Raw genomic sequence first — 16,424 nt, forward strand, 5'->3', positions numbered from 1 at the left:
CTCTCAAAATTTTACTTTTTATGCTCTCTTTATGTTTTCAAAATCAAAGCTCTAGCACAAATATAGCAATCGATGCTTTCCTCTTTGAAGGACCATTCTTTTACTTTCATTGTTGAGTCAGTTCACCTATTTCTCTCCACCTCAAGAAGCAAACACTTGTGTGAACTGTGCATTGATTCCTACATATTTGCATATTGCACTTATTATATTACTCTATGTTGACAATATCAATGAGATATACATGTTACAAGTTGAAAGCAACCGCTGAAACTTAATCTTCTTTTGTGTTGCTTCATTACCTTTACTTTGAATTATTGCTTTATGAGTTAACTTTTATGCAAGACTTATTGATGCTTGTCTTTAAGTACTATTCATGAAAAGTCTTTGATTTATGATTCAGTTGTTTACTCATGTCATTACCATTGTCTTGGATTGCTGCATTCATTACATATGCTTTACAAATAGTATGATCAAGGTTATGATGGCATGTCACTCCAGAAATTATCTTTGTTATCGTTTTACTCCGCCGACGAGCGTAACTAAGCTTGGGGATGCTGATACGTCTCCGACGTATCGATAATTTCTTATGTTCCATGCCACATTATTGATGTTATCTACATGTTTTATGCACACTTTATGTCATATTCGTGCATTTTCCTCGAACTAACCTATTAACAAGATGCCGAAGTGCCGCTCCTGTTTTCTGCTGTTTTGGTTTCGTAAATCCTAGTAACGAAATATTCTCGGAATCGGACGAAATCAACGCCAAAGTTCCTATTTTCACCGGAAGCATCCGTAACACCCGGGAAGGACCAGTAGGGGGCACTGGGCCCCCAGACCCTAGGCCGGCGCGGCCCAGGCCCTGGCCGCGCCGCCCTATGGTGTCGTCGCCCCTTCGACCCTCCTGCGCCGCCTCTTCGCCTATATAAAGCCCCTGGATCGAAAACCCTGATACGATTGACGAAAACCACAGAAACCTTCCAGAGCCGCCGCCATCGCGAGGCCAAGATCTGGGGGACAGGAGTCTCTGTTCCGGCACGCTGCCGGAACGGGGAAGTGCCCCCGGAAGGCTTCTCCATCGACACCGCTGCCATCTCCACCGCCATCTTCATCACCGCTGCTGCTCCCATGAGGAGGGAGTAATCCACCCCCAAGGCTGAGGGCTTCGCTGTAGCTATGTGGTTCATCTCTCTCCCATGTACCTCAATACAATAATCTCATGAGCTGCTTTACATGATTGAGATTCATATGAGTTTTGTATCACAATTCATCTATGTGCTACTCTAGTGATGTTATTAAAGTATTCTATTCCTCCTGCATGGTGTAAAGTGGACAGGGTGTGCATCATGTAGTTCTTGGCTTAGTTTATGATCGTGATCTCTTATGGATTGTGAAGTTAACTATTACTATGATGGTATTGATGTGATCTATCTGGTTATGTTGATCTATCTTGCACTATAAGGTTACTAAAATATGAACATTAATTGTGGAGCTTGTTAACTCCGGCATTGAGGGTTCGTGTAATCCTACGCAATGTGTTCATCATCCAACAAAAGTGTAGAGTATGCATTTATCTATTCTGTTATGTGATCAATGTTGAGAGTGTCCACTAGTGAAAGTGTAATCCCTAGGCCTTGTTCCTAAATACAGCTATCGCTGCTTGTTTACTGTTTTACTGCGTTACTACTGCTGCAATACTACCACCATCAACTACACGCCAGCAAGCTATTTTCTGGTACCGTTGCTACTGCTCATACTTATTTATACCACCTGTATTTCACTATCTCTTCGCCGAACTAGTGCACCTATTAGGTGTGTTGGGGACACAAGAGACTTCTTGCTTTGTGGTTGCAGGGTTGCATGAGAGGGATATCTTTGACCTCTTCCTCCCTGAGTTCGATAAACCTTGGGTGATCCACTTAAGGGAAAACTTGCTGCTGTTCTACAAACCTCCGCTCTTGGAGGCCCAACACTGTCTACAGGAAAAGGAGGGGGAAGTAGACATCACCCGCCGACGCTGGCGTGCGACGTGTAGCCACCGCTGACACGTGCCTCGCCTCGCCGACGCCGGCGTGCGACGTGTAGCCACCGCTGACACGTGCCTCACCCCGCCGACGCCGGCGTGCGACGTGTAGCCACCGCTGACACGTGCCATGCCCCGCGTGCGCTATATAGAGCGACGAGTGCGGGCGCAACCACACGTCGCCACCGCCTCCGCTCATTCATCTCCGGGATGCCTCCATGTCGTCGAGGGGCGTCCGGTTTCCGTGGCGTTCGAGTGCGTCCGAGCGGTAGGTTCACCGCCGAGATACGCGCCGGTGGCTTCCGCCTCACCCTCGGCACGTACAACACGCCGGAAGAGGCGGCGCGCGCTTACGACGCGGCGGCGTGGCGCTTTCGGCGGCCAGGGCACGACATGAACTTCCCGGATGTTGAATCGCTAGAGGAGGCGGAGTTCCTCGCGCCACCGCCGTGCCTCGTCACCGACGAGGACCGTCGCCGGCATCGCCAGGTGCAGCGCAGGATCGCCATCGCCGAGCGCGACGAGCAGTTGATGCGCCAGTGGAGGGCGCGGTCCCCCGACGCGTTCTTTGCTAACCTTAGGGCACAACGAAGGTCCAACAGGCGCCACCGTCGGGCCGTCGCCGCCTTCGAGCTCGAGAACTCGAATACAACTTGGACCGAAAACGACCCTCGGTGGGATGACCTTTGGACGGAGACAACCTCCGACGACGAGTAGAGACTAGACTAGTAATTTATCTATTTTATTGTAATTTCAATAAAGTCGTTGTCGGTTTTATTAGTTTAAATTTAGTTTATAAAGTCGTTGTCGGTTGTTTTTGTTCAATAAAGTGGTTGACACGAAATTTATTACGATTGAACTGAAATTAAAGTACAGAGCTCAACTGAAAAATAAGATACATGGCCAGATTCGAATGTTGGAGCCATTCAATCATAGTCGTGCCTAGTCCTATACACGTCGCCACTGTAGTCATCAAAGTCGCCGACGTCATCGTCGCTAGCATCGGGGTCGCGGTTGTCGAACCTCGGCGGATGACCACGCGTGGGCTGGGATTGAGGGTAGCGCAGGCGGGGGCCACGATAGGCCATGGCGCTCTGGAGAGTCCGGCCGCGCCACCACATCCGACGGCAGGCCTCGTTGAAGTTCGAAGATGGCGGGCCGTCCTCCTCGTACCTGGCAACCGCCCTCTCACGCCGATTGATGAAGAAGCTGTCCCAAGTCGGGCTGTAGTCGGGATGCCACTGGGGATTCCTCCGCTGCTCAGGCGTGAGCTCGAAATAGTAGTGGTTCGTGATGGCCATCTCGCGTGGCACACCTACAGGGATAGGAGGGACCGGTACGCCTCCGACGCTCAGCAACCAGCCGGTCGGGACGCGGTAGCCGGGCGGGTAGGGGTAGTTCGAGGTGCAAAGCGCCTCCGCCTCCCGGGGTGTTAGACATACGATGGAAGCCATGGGAGAGAGTGATGAGGTTTGCAGATATGAGTCCAAGGCCTACATATATATAGTGGAAAAATGGCGGGAATGCGGGAAGAAAATAGGCGGGAATGAAGTGGCGCGCGAAACTTTCATCCCGGGTGGAGGCTCAAACCGGGACAAAAGACTGGGGGAGGCTTATCTAGGAGGGCCTTTTGTCACGGTTGGTGGCTGCAACCGTGACTAAAGCTGTCGGCAGGATAATAAGGATGTGTCGGTAACCTTTTGTCACGGTTGGTGGCTGCAACCGCGACTAAAGCTGTCGGCAGGATAAGGATGTGTCGGTAACCTTTTGTCACGGTTGGTGGCTGCAACCGCGACTAAAGCTGTCGGCAGGATAAGGACGCGTGGGTGGACGCACTGCTCGATGAGATAAAGCATGTAGCGCACGACGGCCTGTCGAAGGAATAAGACAAAGTAGAAGCGGTGCCGTGCCTATGAAAGGAGCATCGATACGCCTGCTGCAGATCAACAAGCCAGGCACGCTCATTCCCATGGATGAAGGAAAGGGTTGGGAAATCTCCCGTGGCGCAGCTTCTCGAAGATGTCGTTGGTGCACACGCCCTACGGCATCTTCGGAAGCTGCTCCTCAGAAAAATTTCCATGCAAGCCCGTGAAAGACTCCGTCTCCTCTAACAGTGTTGGGGAAAGGGTTCTCATTATTACATAAATGTAGAGATTGTCTTGGGAACTATATATGAAGAATACATTATTACATCGCCATCTAGTGTTGTGATCTTCTACGCCGTAGCCATGGAGAATCTTCATCATTTAAGAAGATGCTTGGGTCAATTTTCACCGTGAAGGGCGGAATTTCTTTAAACTTATTATAATCTTCTGACATGTCTGTCTTGTCATCCACTCCCACGATGTTTCTTTTCCCCGAAAGAACTATGTGGCGCTTTGGCTCCTCGATTGATGTATTCTTTTGTTGATTTCTTTTTCTTGATTTGCTAGACATGTCCTTCACGTAGAAAACTTGAGCCACCTCGCTGGCTAGGACAAAAGGCTCGTCCTGTGCACGCAAGATTGTTGGGATCCACTGTTATCATACCGTACTTATCGTCAATATGTATAGCGCTGAGCTTCACCCATTTGCACCGAAACAAAGGGACCTTAAAAGTGGGACCATAGTCAAGTTCCCATATCTCCTCTATGTATCCATAATATGTGGTGGTCTGCCCATTCTCGTCTGTTGCATCGAAGCGGACACCGCTGTTTTGGTTGGTGCTCTTTTTATCTTGGTCGATCGTGTAAAATGTATTCCCATTTATCTCGTACCCTTGGAATGTACATATGTTTGAAGATGGTAACCTGGCCAACAAGTACAGCTGCTCCACCGCAGATGGGTCATTAATGAGATGTCTTTGCAACCAACTGCCGAAGGTATTCATGTGTTGACGTGTAATCAAGGACTCGGGCTGGCCCGGGTTTATTTCTCGTAAAACATTCTTATGTTTCTCGATGTACGGAGCCACCAAGCTGGAATTGTATAGAACTATGTAGTGTGCTTGATTGAAAGAAATCTTGTCCCTCCACACCGTTGCTTTCCTTCCTAGTGTGCCTTTTCCAGTCAGCCTCCCCTCATACCGAGATTCAGAACACCAATCGGCTTAAGGTCAGGAAGAAAGTCAACACAAAACTCAATGACCTCCTCAGTTCCGTAGCCCTTTGAGATACTTCCTTCCGGCCTAGCTCGGTTATGAACATATTTCTTTAAGACTCCCATGAACCTCTCGAAGGGGAACATATTATGTAGAAATACAGGACCGAGAATTCTAATCTCTTCAACTAGGTGAACGAGGAGGTGCGTCATAATATTGAAGAAGGATGGTGGGAACAACAACTCGAAGCTGACAAGACATTGGACCACATCTTCCTGTAATCCTGACAAAGTTTCGGATCCATTACCTTCGAGAAATTGCGTTCAGGAATGCACATATCTTCACAATGGCTAGTCGAACATTTTCTCGGTAGAAGTCCCCTCAATGCAATCGGAAGCAATTGTGTCATAAGCACGTGATAGTCATGGGACTTCGTGTTCTGGAATTTTTTCTCCTTCATATTTACTATCCCCTTTATATTCGACGAGAAACCGTACGGAACCTTGATACTAAATAGGGCTTCAAAAAAGATCTCCTTCTCTTGTTTGGTAAGAGCATAGCTGGCAGGCCCTACAAACTGCCCCCGGATGATTGCCGTTTCGTCCTTTATGAAGTTCCTGGTCCTCCCGTGCTTCGTTGTATCTTTTGTCTTTCCATACACGCCCGTAAAACCTAGAATATTCACACAAAGATTCTTGGTCAGGTGCATCACGTCGATTGCAGAGCGGACTTCCAGGACTTTCCAATATTCTAGCTCCCAGAAAATAGATTTCTTCTTCCACATGGGCGCGTGTCCGTCATCGTCTTTCGGAACAGGTCGACTGCCTGGACCCTTTCCAAAGATAACATTTAAATCCTTGACCATGTCAAATATATCAGCACCACTACGGGGGACAGGCTTCGGACGGCGGTCTGCCTCGCCATCGAAATGCTTGCCTTTTTTCCTTAAAGGATGCTTGCGCGGAAGGAAACGACGATTGAACGGGTACACAACTTTTCTGCTTTTTTCCAAATATTTACTTTCAGTCTCATCTAAACAGTGTGTGCATGCATTGTATCCTTTGTTCGTCTGTCCTGAAATGTTACTGAGAGCAGGCCAATCATTGATGGTTACGAATAGCAACGCTCGTAGGTCAAATTCTTGCTCCGTGTGCTCATCCCACACACGTACACCTGGTTTGGCCCACAACTCCAAAAGTTCATCGACTAATGGCCTTAGGTACACATCAATGTCGTTGCCCGGTTGCTTTGGGCCTTGGATAAGCACTGACATCATAATGAACTTCCGCTTCATGCACAACCAAGGAGGAAGGTTGTAGATACATAGAGTCACGGGCCAGGTGTCGTGGATCGCAGCTCGCTCCCAAAAGGATTCATGCCATCTGTACTTAGACCAAAGTATAAGTTCCTTGCCTCACCTGCAAAATCCGGAAACTCTCTCCCGATGTTTCTCCACTGCCGACCATCAGCGGGGTGCCTCAACATCGCGTCTTTCTTACGTTCTTCCATGTGCCATCGCAACAACTTGGCATGCTCTTTGTTTCTGAACAAACGTTTCAACCGTGGTATTATTGGAGCATACCACATCACCTTCGCAGGAACCCTCTTCCTGGGTGGCTCGCCCTCAACATCACCGGGGTCATTGATACGTCTCCGACGTATCGATAATTTCTTATGTTCCATGCCACATTATTGATGTTATCTACATGTTTTATGCACACTTTATGTCATATTCGTGCATTTTCTGGAACTAACCTATTAACAAGATGCCGAAGTGCCGCTTGTCTGTTTTCTGCTGTTTTTGGTTTCAGAAATCCTAGTAAGGAAATATTCTCGGAATTGGACGAAATCAAAGCCCAGGGGCCTATTTTCTCACGAAGCTTCCAGAAGTCCGAAGAAGAGATGAAGAGGGGCGACGAGGGGGCCACACCCTAGGGCGGCGCGGCCCCCCCCTTGGCCGCGCGGCCCTGTGGTGTGGGGCCCCCGTGCCGCCTCTTGACCTGCCCTTTCGCCTATAAAAAGTCTCCGTGACGAAACCCCGCATCGAGAACCACGATACGGAAAACCTTCCAGAGACGCCGCCGCCGCCGATCCCATCTCGGGGGATCCAGGAGATCGCCTCCGGCACCCTGCCGGAGAGGGGAATCATCTCCCGGAGGACTCTACGCCGCCATGGTCGCCTCCGGTGTGATGAGTGAGTAGTCTACCCCTGGACTATGGGTCCATAGCAGTAGCTAGATGGTTGTCTTCTCCCCATTGTGCTATCATTGTCGGATCTTGTGAGCTGCCTAACATGATCAAGATCATCTATCTGTAATTCTATATGTTGCGTTTGTTGGGATCCGATGAATAGAGAATACTTGTTATGTTGATTATCAAAGTTATGCTTATGTGTTGTTTATGATCTTGCATGCTCTCCGTTACTAGTAGATGCTCTGGCCAAGTAGATGCTTGTAACTCCAAGAGGGAGTACTTATGCTCGATAGTGGGTTCATGCCTCGCATTAACACCGGGACAAAGGATGAAAGTTCTAAGGTTGTGTTGTGCTGTTGCCACTAGGGATAAAACATTGATGCTATGTCTAAGGATGTAGTTGTTGATTACATTACGCACCATACTTAATGCAATTGTCTGTTGCTTTGCAACTTAATACTGGAGGGGGTTCGGATGATAACCTGAAGGTGGACTTTTTAGGCATAGATGCGCTTGGATGGCGGTCTATGTACTTTGTCGTAATGCCCAATTAAATCTCACTATACTCATCATGATATGTATGTGCATGGTCATGCTCTCTTTATTTGTCAATTGCCTAACTGTAATTTGTTCACCCAACATGCTGTTCGTCTTATGGGAGAGACACCTCTAGTGAACTGTGGACCCCGGTCCAATTCTCTTTACTGAAATACAATCTACTGCAATACTTGTTCTACTGTTTTCTGCAAACAATCATCTTCCACACAATACGGTTAACTCTTTGTTACAGCAAGCCGGTGAGATTGACAACCTCACTGTTTCGTTGGGGCAAAGTACTTTGGTTGTGTTGTGCAGGTTCCACGTTGGCGCCGGAATCCCTGGTGTTGCGCCGCACTACATCCCGCCGCCATCAACCTTCAACGTGCTTCTTGGCTCCTCCTGGTTCGATAAACCTTGGTTTCTTTCTGAGGGAAAACTTGCTGCTGTGCGCATCATACCTTCCTCTTGGGGTTGCCCAACGAACGTGTGAAATACACGCCATCAAGCATATTTTCTGGCGCCGTTGCCGGGGAGATCAAGACACGCTGCAAGGGGAGTCTCCACTTCTCAATCTCTTTACTTTGTTTTTGTCTTGCTTAGTTTTATTTACTACTTTGTTTGCTGCACTAAATCAAAATACAAAAAAATTAGTTGCTAGTTTTACTTTATTTGCTATCTTGTTTGCTATATCGAAAACACAAAAAAATTAGTTTACTTGCATTTACTTTATCTAGTTTGCTTTATTTACTACTACTAAAATGAGTAATCCTGAAGTTGAAGTTCGTACATTTAAGCAACGAGGGGGAGAATGTTTGAGAGATGCTTGGTATAGAATTAGCGATGCTCATAATAGATGCACTAAGAAGCACTCCACTATTATTTTACTCAGGAATTTTTATGTTGGTATCTCTAGTTGGAATAGATATGTTCTTGATAGTCTCGCAAAGGGTGACTTCTTAAGTACCCCTGCATTAGAAGCTAGTTGCATTATTGAGAGTTTATTTGGAATACCCTCTGTTGATAAAGTTAAAACTGAAATCTCTCTAGAAGATGTTATGAAAAAATTGGAAACCATAGAGAGAAATTTTCCAAGTATTGAAGCTAAATTGGAAATATTACTTGATAAAACTGATGAACTTGATAAATCCTTAGGAGGAATTGATGAAAGAATTAGTGTCCTAAGAACTAATGCTGTCCATGATGATCAAATCAATAGGATTGACGAACTTGAAAAAGCTATGGGAACCTTGGGTTCAACATTTTCTTCTCTTAAATATAAGGAGAAAGCTTATGTGGGTAAGGAGCAAAAATTTATGTATGTCTCTAAAGTGCCTAGACCAAAGAAGTATTATTATAGGCCTAAAATTGACAAAGCCCTTAGTACCACTATGGATGGAGGAGCTCATGATAACGATGCACCACCCTTCGATAATACTTGATACACACTTTCTGCGCCTAGCTGAAAGGCGTTAAAGAAAAGCGCTTATGGGAGACAACCCATGTTTTTACCTACAGTACTTTGTTTTTATTTTGTGTCTTGGAAGTTGTTTACTACTGTAGCAACCTCTCCTTATCTTAGTTTTGTGTTTTGTTGTGCCAAGTTAAGCCGTTGATAGAAAAGTAAGTACTAGATTTGGATTACTGCACAGTTCCAGATTTCTTTGCTGTCACGAATCTGGGTCCACCTCCCTGTAGGTAGCTCAGAAAATTAAGCCAATTTACGTGCATGATCCTCAGATATGTATGCAACTTTCATTCAATTTGAGCATTTTCATCTGAGCAAGTCTGGTGCCATTTTAAAATTCGTCAATACGAACTGTTCTGTTTTGACAGATTCTGCCTTTTATTTCGCATTGCCTCTTTCGCTATGTTGGATGAATTTCTTTGATCCACTAATGTCCAGTAGCATTATGCAATATCCAGAAGTGTTAAGAATGATTGTGTCACCTCTGAATATGCCAATTTATAATGTGCACTAACCCTCTAATGAGTTGTTTCGAGTTTGGTGTGGAGGAAGTTTTCAAGGATCAAGAGAGGAGTATGATGCAACATGATCAAGGAGAGTGAAAGCTCTAAGCTTGGGGATGCACCCGGTGGTTCACCCCTGCATATATCAAGAAGACTCAAGCTGTTTAAGCTTGGGGATGCCCAAGGCATCCCCTTCTTCATCGACAACATTATCAGGTTCCTCCCCTGAAACTATATTTTTATTCCATCACATCTTATGTGCTTTTTCTTGGAGCGTCGGTTTGTTTTTGTTTTTTGTTTTGTTTGAATAAAATGGATCCTAGCATTCACTTTATGGGAGAGAGACACGCTCCGCTGTAGCATATGGACAAGTATGTCCTTGGTTTCTACTCATAGTATTCATGGCGAAGTTTCTCCTTCGTTAAATTGTTATATGGTTGGAATTGGAAAATGATACATGTAGTAATTGCTATAAATGTCTTGGGTAATGTGATACTTGGCAATTGTTGTGCTCATGTTTAAGCTCTTGCATCATATGCTTTGCACCCATTAATGAAGAAATACATAGAGCATGCTAAAATTTGGTTTGCATATTTGGTTTCTCTAAGGTCTAGATAATTTCTAGTATTGAGTTTGAACAACAAGGAAGATGGTGTAGAGTCTTATAATGTTTTCAATATGTCTTTTATGTGAGTTTTGCTGCACCGGTTCATCCTTGTGTTTGTTTCAAATAAGCCTTGCTAGCCTAAACCTTGTATCGAGAGGGAATACTTCTCATGCATCCAAAATACTTGAGCCAACCACTATGCCATTTGTGTCCACCATACCTACCTATGCTACATGGTATTTTCCGCCATTCCAAAGTAAATTGCTTGAGTGCTACCTTTAAAATTCCATCATTCACCTATGCAATATATAGCTCATGGGACAAATAGCTTAAAAACTATTGTGGTATTGAATATGTAATTATGCACTTTATCTCTTATTAAGTTGCTTGTTGTGCGATAACCATGTTTACCGGGACGCCATCAACTGTTCATTGTTGAATTTCATGTGAGTTGCTATGCATGTTCGTCTTGTCTGAAGTAAGGGCGATCTACACTGAGTTGAATGGTTTGAGCATGCATATTGTGAGAGAAGAACATTGGGCCGCTAACCGAAGCCATGTTCCATGGTGGAAGTTTCAGTTTTGGACAAACATCCTCAAATCTCTAATGAGAAAAGAATTAATTGTTGTTGAATGCTTAAAGCATTAAAAGAGGAGTCCATTATCTGTTGTCTATGTTGTCCCGGTATGGATGTCTAAGTTGAGAATAATCAATAGCGAGAAATCCAATGCGAGCTTTCTCCTTAGACCTTTGTACAGGCGGCGTAGAGGTACCCCTTTGTGATACTTGGTTAAAGCATATGTATTGCGGTGATAATCCAGGTAGTCCAAGCTAATTAGGACAAGGTGCGGGCACTATTAGTACACTATGCATGAGGCTTGCAACTTATAAGATATAATTTACATGATGCATATGCTTTATTACTACCGTTGACAAAATTGTTTCATGTTTTCAAAATCAAAGCTCTAGCACAAATATAGCAATCGATGCTTTTCCTCAATGAGGACCATTCTTTTACTTTCAATGTTGAGTCAGCCACCTATTTCTCTCCACCTCAAGAAGCAAACACTTGTGTGAACTATGCATTGATTCCTACATACTTGCTTATTGCACTTATTATATTACTCTATGTTGACAATATCCATGAGATATACATGTTACAAGTTGAAAGCAACCGCTGAAACTTAATCTTCTTTTGTGTTGCTTCAATATCTCTACTATGAATTATTGCTTTATGAGTTAACTCTTATGCAAGACTTATTGATGCTTGTCTTGAAGTGCTATTCATGAAAAGTCTTTGCTATATGATTCACTTGTTTACTCATGTCATATACATTGTTTTGATCGCTGCATTCACTACATATGCTTTACAAATAGTATGATCAAGATTATGATGGCATGTCACTCCGTAAATTATCTCGTGTTATCGATTTACCTGCTCGGGACGAGCAGAACTACGCTTGGGGATGCTGATACGTCTCCGACGTATCGATAATTTCTTATGTTCCATGCCACATTATTAATGTTATCTACATGTTTTAGGCACACTTTATGTCATATTCGTGCATTTTCTCGAACTAACCTATTAACAAGATGCCGAAGTGCCGATTCTTTGTTTCTGTTTTGGTTTCAGAAATCCTAGTAAGGAAATATTCTCGGAATTGGACGAAATCAAAGCCCGGGGGCCTATTTTCTCACGAAGCTTCCGTAGTCCGAAGAAGAGACGAAGAGGGGCGACGAGGGGGCCACACCCTAGGCGGCGCGGCCCCCCTTGGCCGCGCGGCCCCGTGGTGTGGGGCCCCCGTGCCGCCTCTTGACCTGCCCTTTCGCCTATAAAAAGTCTCCGTGACGAAAACCCCGGCACCGAGAACCACGATACGGAAAACCTTCCGGAGACGCCGCCGCCGCCGATCCCATCTCGGGGATCCAGGAGATCGCCTCCGGCACCTGCCGGAGAGGGGAATCATCTCCCGAGGACTCTACGCCGCCATGGTCGCCTCCGGTGTGATGAGTGAGTAGTCTACCCCTGGACTATGGGTCCATAGCGGTAGCTAGATGGTTGTCTTCTCCCCATTGTGCTATCATTGTCTGGATCTTGTGAGCTGCCTAACATGATCAAGATCATCTATCTGTAATCCTATATGTTGCGTTTGTTGGGATCCGATGAATAGAGAATACTTGTTATGTTGATTATCAAAGTTATGCTTATGTGTTGTTTATGATCTTGCATGCTCTCCGTTACTAGTAGATGCTCGGCCAAGTAGATGCTTGTAACTCCAAGAGGGAGTACTTATGCTCGATAGTGGGTTCATGCCTCGCATTAACACCGGGACAAAGGACAGTAAAGTTCTAAGGTTGTGTTGTGCTGTTGCCACTAGGGATAAAACATTGATGCTATGTCTAAGGATGTAGTTGTTGATTACATTACGCACCATACTTAATGCAATTGTCTGTTGCTTTGCAACTTAATACTGGAGGGGGTTCGGATGATAACCTGAAGGTGGACTTTTTAGGCATAGATGCAGTTGGATGGCGGTCTATGTACTTTGTCGTAATGCCCAATTAAATCTCACTATACTCATCATGATATGTATGTGCATGGTCATGCTCTCTTTATTTGTCAATTGCCTAACTGTAATTTGTTCACCCAACATGCTGTTCGTCTTATGGGAGAGACACCTCTAGTGAACTGTGGACCCCGGTCCAATTCTCTTTACTGAAATACAATCTACTGCAATACTTGTTCTACTGTTTTCTGCAAACAATCATCTTCCACACAATACGGTTAACTCTTTGTTACAGCAAGCCGGTGAGATTGACAACCTCACTGTTTCGTTGGGGCAAAGTACTTTGGTTGTGTTGTGCAGGTTCCACGTTGGCGCCGGAATCCCTGGTGTTGCGCCGCACTACATCCCGCCGCCATCAACCTTCAACGTGCTTCTTGGCTCCTCCTGGTTCGATAAACCTTGGTTTCTTTCTGAGGGAAAACTTGCTGCTGTGCGCATCATACCTTCCTCTTGGGGTTGCCCAACGAACGTGTGAAATACACGCCATCAGTCATCTTTTCTGATCTTATACCGCAATGCACCACATATCGGGCATTTATTCAAATTCTCGTACTTCTCACCGCGGTAGAGGATACAATCATTAATGCATGCATGTATCTTCTGCACATCTAATCCTAGAGGGCAGACAAGCTTCTTTGCTTCATATGTACTGACGGGCAATTCATTATTTCTTGGAAATAGCTTCTTTAATATTATCATCAATTTCTCAAATCCCGAGTCAGTCACACCGACCTCTGCCTTCCATTTCAGCAATTCCAATATGCTACCCAGCTTTCTATGCCCATCTTCACAACCTGGGTACAACAATTTGTGGTGGTCCTCTAACATCTTGTCGAACTGCAACCTCTCCTTATCCGTGTCACAGTCTCTTCTTGCATCAGAAATGGCCCGACGAAGATCATCATCAACAGGATCATCTGATGCCTGTTCTTCACCTCCTTCTTCTTCATTGTCGTCCATTGCGGTATCAAAGCATTCAGAGAACATAGATCGGTACTTCTCATCATTATCTTCTTCCTCATCGCCGTCTTCCATCATAACCCCTTCTTCTCCGTGCTTGGTCCAAACATTATAGCTGGACATGAACCCAAACCGAAGCAGGTGGCTCTTAATATCTCTTGAGCAAGAGTAATCATTCTCGTTCTTACATTTTAGACATGGACAGCACATAAAACCTTGCTTCGACTTGTTGGCCTCGGCCACAAGCAGGAAAGAATTCACGCCCTCTCTGAAAGCGGGAGCACATCGGTTACCGTACATCCATGGATGACTCATCTGCATCATAAGTACAATTATATATGTATCAGATGCAATCACCTCGCTAAAATTAGTATTGTACGGACTATGCATATATATATAGTCGAGAAAATAATTGCTAACCTTTTTGGATCAAAAAGAGGAGAAATCTTATCAAATAAAACCAAGTGGCATCCCTCTCACAAGCATTCCATCAAACACCTCTTGTGCACATGTAGAAAAAATGAGCTAGCATACACCTCCACCTTCACCACCAAGGAAAAAATGAGGTGGGGGGTGGCTGGCTGCTTCTATATATATGTAGGGGGGGACATTTTGTCGCGGGCCGTATTACGACCCGCGACAAAAGGGGTGGCCACGTCGCTCCTACCCCTTTTGTCGCGGGTCGTAATACGGCCCGCGACAAAAGGCCGCGACAAAAGCCTCCGCGCGCTCCACATGGTTTCGGGGCGACGTGGCCGGCCATTTGTCGCGGGTGCAGGCGCGCCCGCGACAAAAGGCTCCCACGAAAGCCCTGTTTTCCACTAGTGAATTGCAGAGTAAACATATATGATTTACATATTTTACTTATGCCTTCTGAAGCTGTTAGTATGATTCCGAAATGACCCGTTAATTTTGTTTTTTGTTTTTTCTTTGTTTGATACCATGTTTATCTTTTTCACCAATCAGACTATCAAGGAGCATGTATGCCGAGCTTTGTATGCCGGTGCCGCTGAATATTGATCACTTGTCAATAGGTTTCAAATAATGTAATTATCTTTTTAAGTTGAATCCGAACTCTGAAGGTTAAAAAGTTGTTCCATGTGAGAAAAAGAGAACCCCTTAGTCAGGTTGACTTTTGCGACCTATGCATAGTCCTCTTGACGGTCTACTTATTTATTTTGAAGATCATATATGTTGATGAAAAGGCTATGTCACTTGGTTTTGCCATGTTGAGCCAAGGCGCATCCTAAAAAAAGAATCTTCCCACCATTACGTACCTTGACCATGGTAGCGGCACAAAAAGGGTCCATATCCTCCTCCATGCAAGGGATTTCCATGGCCACCTATTTCTTTTTTGTTAATTCCTTCCATTCAAATTAAGAGCTCTTGCGAATTTGTCAACACATAGCAGACAGAGGCCACCAAGATCCTTGGGCAGCAAACGATCTCCCAGTTGACCTTGCATATTGCCTGCCAACGCTCAGTTTTCTTCATGTTAATGTATTTTCCATGCCAAGTGGGAACTTTTCCATCCATTTTATCCTCAAGGTGTTGAAAATCAACTCTTCTCAAGCATGCATCTAGAGAAAAAAAAACGTGGAGGTATACTTTCAGATCTTTGCTTGATCTGATTGTAAGATGAATCAGTACTATAGTGGCGGTGGAACTACTGCGATTCATCGTTGAGTGGTTGTGTTCTTATCTAGCATTAATTTCAATACAAATAAGTGATCAAGTGATTAGTGAGAAGTAAAGTGTTGTCTTTGAAGAAATTAATGGATTATTTTCTGTTTCTTTCAATTCACCTTGGACAAATTATTTTGTGTTTTATCTAGTCCCGTGCAAGGATATTTCCGTAGCCCTAATATACGCCATGCAATCGGGCAAGATATGCTAGCACCAAATTCAAGATATTTTGTAAACCCAATTGAGTTATATGTGCACCAACCTCCAACCTGACCATGGATGGGGTGGGTGAGAATTAAGAACTACCGCTTTTTTCGCTTGAAATGCCACCTTATATGCATGTTGGGTTCCACATTGCAGATCAGCTAGCGGAGGTGCAGTAGCAGCTCACAACAACCGATGGAAATACACAATTTGGATGTTGCCGCCTTGGCGACTTGCTAGGGAATAGGATGCATCGGGATAGCGAAGGTTTAGGGTCTAGGGTGCTGTTGCAACTCGCAACAAATTGAGCCTATCGCTAGGGCGACAAAGTGATGGGAGGCTTGCTTTCTCCCCTTTTCACTTGCACGCACCGTGCGCTGGTTATTTACCTGTGGCGGTCCTGTCCTGTCAGGTCCACTACAACTACTGACCAGCCCATCAGGAGAGAACGCAAGCCATCGAAGCGATACGCCGGACCAGACTGGGTCGCGTAGGATAAGTAGTGACTGATTAGGCAAGAGCTAGTTGGCGAATTGAAAAACGGCTCTGCCGTCTGCTTGTAACCGGAGATCACTGGTATCTGAAAGAGGTGTATG

Source organism: Lolium perenne, unplaced genomic scaffold (assembly GCF_019359855.2).
Source record: "Lolium perenne isolate Kyuss_39 unplaced genomic scaffold, Kyuss_2.0 unplaced28, whole genome shotgun sequence".
NCBI classification, from domain to species: Eukaryota; Viridiplantae; Streptophyta; class Magnoliopsida; order Poales; family Poaceae; genus Lolium; species Lolium perenne.